This window comes from Gadus morhua, chromosome 10, assembly GCF_902167405.1.
Source record: "Gadus morhua chromosome 10, gadMor3.0, whole genome shotgun sequence".
Lineage (NCBI taxonomy): Eukaryota > Metazoa > Chordata > Actinopteri > Gadiformes > Gadidae > Gadus > Gadus morhua.
The window spans coordinates 3,806,796-3,812,795 of record NC_044057.1 but is presented as its reverse complement, the minus strand read 5'-3'; positions in this window follow the sequence as shown (position 1 = coordinate 3,812,795).

Here is a 6,000-nt window from a genome sequence, read left to right as displayed (position 1 = left end):
CTTGTTTAGAACAAAATAATTATGGTTCATACATGTAGCAATGACAATGACTGGGCACCCCATAGCAAGGATGGGTGGTGATGATGAAGACGGGTTTATTGTAAGGTTTGCAGACATGAGCAGTTTTCACACATGTCCTCCGCCTTTTCGCCGCATTTGTATATCAGGAGGTTCGACCGTTAGGGTCATTCACACTTGATGCCCTATATGCGGACATCGATGACGTTCAGACATCAGTAGAATCAACGGGGGGGTTTAGGTTGCTGTGTTGTCAAGGGTCGGGATATGACGTAGGGTTGAAGTTTGCAGGAGTAAGTGTGGCCGCTGTCACTCTAGTTTGTTTTGGTTTTTACCGCAGACAGCACGGAGGCAGAACATATATTCCGTTATATGATGATATCGATGAAAGATTGGAGTAGAGTTAGAGACATAAAGAAGAAACTATGAAATAAGGTGTCATGAACGACTGCGTTACCGGAAAGAGAGCGTCTTTTTTTGGTTCATTTCACATATAACAAACACTGGGACTTGTGTAATTAATTTCTGTGTTTAACTGAGAAAATAGGGAGTGGAAAGACCATCACCGGACCCTATAATGTTCTAACTGTTGTCAATGATAGTATAAACATTTTCTATACACGCGTGCAGCTGAGAAATCAAGTATGTTAATTAATTGTATGTTGTGTACTTTCAGGGTTACGATAAGATCAATCATTTAGAGTTCACCACTAATGACTCTGATATGCGTTATCAACACGCCCACTCAAATGGTGTGAAATGCCAACTTTCTTCTCCTCATTCACATATAATACTACCTCAGGGAAAGTATTTTTTCAGGATGTTTTCAGGATACCAATGTCAGTCTCCCCTTTGGCCGGAGTTTCAAAAAACTGTGTTTTCGTGTAAACCGAGTGGAAATATCTGCGTTTTCCCTTTGTGTAAAAGGGGCCTTAACCTGTTGCACATTGATTACTCAATGTGCAACATGTGTTCAGCCTCACCAAGCCCCAGAGCTCAATCATTCTGACTCAGGCCGGGTGAGGCTGCCTTAACCAGCCATCATCCACACAATTTAGACATTAACGCATTCTGCCAAACACCTTGACCGTATAGTGCTTCTATTTATTGTGTTGCTTGATTGAAGAGACGGGTTTCTGAGGTTCTATTTTATGGCGCCGTACACATACCAAATGAACCTCAACGCTGCACACACACACACACACACACACACACACACACACACACACACACACACACACACACACACACACACACACACACACACACACACGCACACACACACACACACACACACACGTGTACCCGCCAGCTCATTTAGCAAAGTGAAACAAGTTCCCTAGAAAGGTATCCCTGTTTCGTAAGGCCATCATGCTGCCATTGCGGTTGTTCAGTAACATTATCCCAATCAAAGTAGTGTTTGCAGTTTGTCAAGTGTCATTTCAATTATTCACTTCATACAGAAAATACATATTTTATACTGCATCATATTTTGCATAGGTCGTGGCGGTGCTGCAATGTAAGATAATGAAGCTGCTATAGAATACATGTGGTGATTAGTATAACACACAAACAGACCCGCAGTTAATATCTTTGGGCTCCAGCAGGCTTCCATGTGATGATGGCACGCCTTAGAGGACAGGAGAAACCAGAGCATGCTGACCTGTATGGAGGACATGAACCCGGGATCTGGCGGTGTCAAACAAGCAGTGGCATCCTCATCATTCAACCCAGTCTCACGGAAATACGTGACACTGTCACGTCATTTAATCTATTCATTCGTGATCTGGGACACGTAATTTCAATTTTTTCGTGCCAAAATTTCATTAGATAGCATACAAATTTCTAACAATATGACAGCTTTTGGCCACCCAATTCTACTTTCACCTTTGATTCTGGGAAATGGTGACAATTCACAGATATATTTAATGCAGGTGAGCTAAACTGTAGGCAAACCGCGACGGGAAAAAAGGTAGCTGCTTCATCTCTACTTTTTCGAATGAGTTTGAGATTTGTGCTTTTGGCACGAAAAAATTGAAATTACGTGTCCCAGATCACGAATGAATAGATGAAATGACGTGACGTGACAGTGTCACTTATTTCCGTGAGACTGGGTTGCATCATTGGCCAGTAGTGTTGATAAGCCTCTTATGTGGCATTATTATTGTTATTTCGTCTCCAGTAATAGCAAATCATTTCATAGTTAATGACTAAACTTTGCCCAAAAAACCATCACCATCCAGATTGTTATTCTCCTATACTTCCAGAAATGGAGATGCAATCCTTGCGCCGTGACCTTACCCTGTGCAAGCCCTGTTCTTGATTCCGTGTCCTCCCAGTGCACTCACACCTGAATCCCCCCCGACCCCGACCAGTGGTTTTAAAAGGCTGGTGGAGCCTATGTTGTGAGGACAGCTCCAACTCGGTAGAAGCCCAAACACCCTGGCGTACAGGCAAAAGGCGGGGCGTGAAGGTGTACGCTTGTGTGAAGGTGTACTCTTGAAGACTGTCTACCTCACGATAATTCTCATCCACCAAAGTGGTGTGCTGGAACGTTCCGCACCTGCCACGGTGTTGTGAGCTCCAAAGTGTTTCACGTGCGGCAGCGTTTACCCAGGGATTCCGCCCTCGCTCCTGAATCACTTAGGGGGAGCCGGACATGCATCACAGAGTCGATGAGAGGTGAAATAGGTTGTTAATCCGAGACGTCAGCCCGCGTTACTGTCAGCTGGGTAGTCACTGTGGAAGAGGAGGCAGGCCAGCAGGTGAACACCAGAGACACACAACCACATCAAGAGCTGACTTCCCGTGGAATAGAATATGTACACATGTACACACACACACACACACACACACACAGACACACACACACACACACACACACACACACACACACACACACACACACACACACACACACACACAAACACGGTGAACATTTTTGCAGGAACATTGCAGATGTTCGGAACGGATGCAGCGACTGCCAAACCAGTGAAATAATTGAATCAATGCACGTACACACACACACCCATAAGTACAACATTGCACATAACAATTCAACACTTGCAACAAGACTCCTCTACATGCTTGAGCACCCGTGTGGATAGCGCTGGAATTGGATAAACACTGGAACGAGGAATATGTTAGACAATGAAAACCAAATCTGAGACAACACTGGATTAGGCCTTTGCAGGGTACCTAACATAATAACAGTGATCTTACCTTAGATGCTATGGTACTATGATTGGCTAAGCAGAATACATCCTTCAATTCCTTGAGGGCTATCAGCCGCCTATTCTCACCATACAGCCGGGTATGATTGCATGTTTGACTCACGTAATTCATAACCGTAGGACACAATCCTCCACACGTCCTCCAAACATTATGATGTAAAGTGGATAATAGACAAACATTTTACAAGTTAAGCAATGTAACACGCCACACATGGATTCCCAAATGTGGAAGTTTTAGTCAAGCTTGTAGTTAAAACATGCTGAAACTTTGTTTTCACTGGAAAAATTGTGTAATTCTTTCGATATAAATTTGTCAATTCAAATGTTTAAAGAGCATGAAAAAATCTTCACAATTCCTGTCAAGCCCATGGGAACATCTGGAACTTGAATGCTTTATTGGTCTGATGAAGGGATTCTTCTGAGGCTTTGAGGTGTTTGAAATCATGTGACATTAAGGTCCATCAATGTTCTTTCTCAAGATAATGCCAGACAATGGTCTTCAATCATGTAAAATGCTTATAACCAATTCAGGAGCTTCTGAATTCACTTTATCAATTGATACAAATATGGAAAATAGCCTCAGACAGAGGAAAACAGATAGAAAATATACTTTAATTTGAGCCTTAATGCTCCTTTGAACTCCACGGACATCTGGCACTAAGATCAGAATATGTCAAGATACTGTGATGGTCACACTTGGTTATTGTGTTCAGTGCCTTTTAGACATTTATTGGTCCTACTTCTAACAAACTGCTTCCCATCTAATCTGGCAAATCATTGTTTGATTAATGATAATATAATATAACCGTTTTGCAAGTGTGTTTGCACATTTGTTTTTTAGGCATTGCACACATCACACTATGTCAAATGGTAAGACATGTACTTTTTATCTTAAATACATATTACAACAACCTTGCATAACCTCATCTTATAGAATAACTTTCTATTTGACTTTAGAGGAAACAATTTTGAGTTGCACAGAAATATAAGCAAAGGAAACACACTGCCACATACTGTTCTCTATTTCGTGTGGAATCAATTATTTCTGTAAAGGCTTTGAGAAATGTTGATTTATTTCTGGACTCGGTACAATTTTCTCGATGCATCTTCCAGCATAACGTTATGGGGTAAATATAACCCTGAAAACATTCATATTTCAAAGCTGTCCGAAGAGTTAAAGGTTTTGAAAAATGCACTGCCTTTCTGCATTGGTACTCCTATTCTCCCCAACTCCAAGTACTTTACAATAAATGTTTGTTTAATTCAATAAAACACATATTTGCATTGACATATGCAAACAATGCAATACCTTTTCCCCTTGAGGGACAAGAGATGAAAGCAGATTGCCATTGTACCTCATAAGCAACTTATGCCCACTACAATACAAATTGCATTATGTGCTGGCTATGTCAATTTTTTCATAGGTTGCGGATCCGTACGAAAGCCCAGTGACCCCTTTGTAGCTATTAAGGGCTTTATTGAATTGCAAGGGCTTTATTGTATTGCACGGAGACGTTTTGAGTGTGGTCATTAAGAGTTGAGACCCCTGCCTGACCTGCTCATTGCAGTTTCCCATGCCAGCCAGGGTAATTCAAAGATGTGGCCTTGCCCTCAGTCAGCTTGCTTGTGCTTCTCTAGCATGGTTGGAAAATAAAACAGACCCCAATGGTTGGAAAATAAAACAGACCCCAATCCTTTGCTAGGATACCGTCCATCTCTCTCAAGTTCTCTCTCTCTCTCTCTCTCTCTCTCTCTCTCTCTCTCTCTCTCTCTCTCTCTCTCTCTCTCTCTCTCTCTCTCTCTCTCTCTCTCTCTCTCTCTCTCTCTCTCTCTCTCTCTCTCTCTCTCTCTCTCTCTCTCTCTCTCTCTGACATTACTGGCATGCCTTTAATCTGTTTATCTCTGAGAGTTAAATGTGTATCGGTTTCTCCCATGTGATCTACTCTATGGTCTTGACCCTGAGTGCATGTGCATCGGTCTTGCAGAAGATGAATACAACTTTTTTTTTTAATTTTCGCTCCTGTTCCAGATCAAAACCATCCCAAAAGACCTCCCACGCCCTTTGACCTGACCCTCAACCCCCCCCCCCCCCCCCCCCCCCCCAGTCATCTTAGTTTCTGCTTTCTGCTGATCCTCGGGAAACTCCAGCATACCAGCACAATGTCGACTTTTAATCAGAAGAAACACCCTCACACACTCAAAAAAACGCACATAAACGCACACACACGCACACACACACACACACACACACACATAGGTTGCCCCCCAGACACGCACAGAAACTGCTACCACACACACAGATTACTCTACATCTGTGTGTGTGGCCTGGGGGTGGGTGGATGTCTCCATGTGTCTGTCAGAAGATATTTGTCACCCTGCCATCGGGACATCTGATTTGGTGATATTACAGCGGCCACCTGGCCATGTCGCATCCCTCTCCGCGCCCCACCGTTCAGCGATGCGCTCTTCAGAAGCTCTGCAACAAAGAGAGGCCTGGCAGGTTGTAGTAGCTTGCTAGCAGGCCTGGTTATTTAAAAGTGCTGGAGGTGAGATTTACAAGGAAGAATAGACCCTTTCCACAGAGGCGGTGTCGTACAACAAACACAGGTGCTCATAACACTGATTATGGGTCTGCTCCTTAATGTACCGGGGCACCGGTACGCTAGCAGAATTAGCTTCACTAGTGGTGTCCCCTTGTCAAGCCCAGGTCTGTTAGAGGAGCAGAACCGTAATTAGCGTTTTGAGGGAC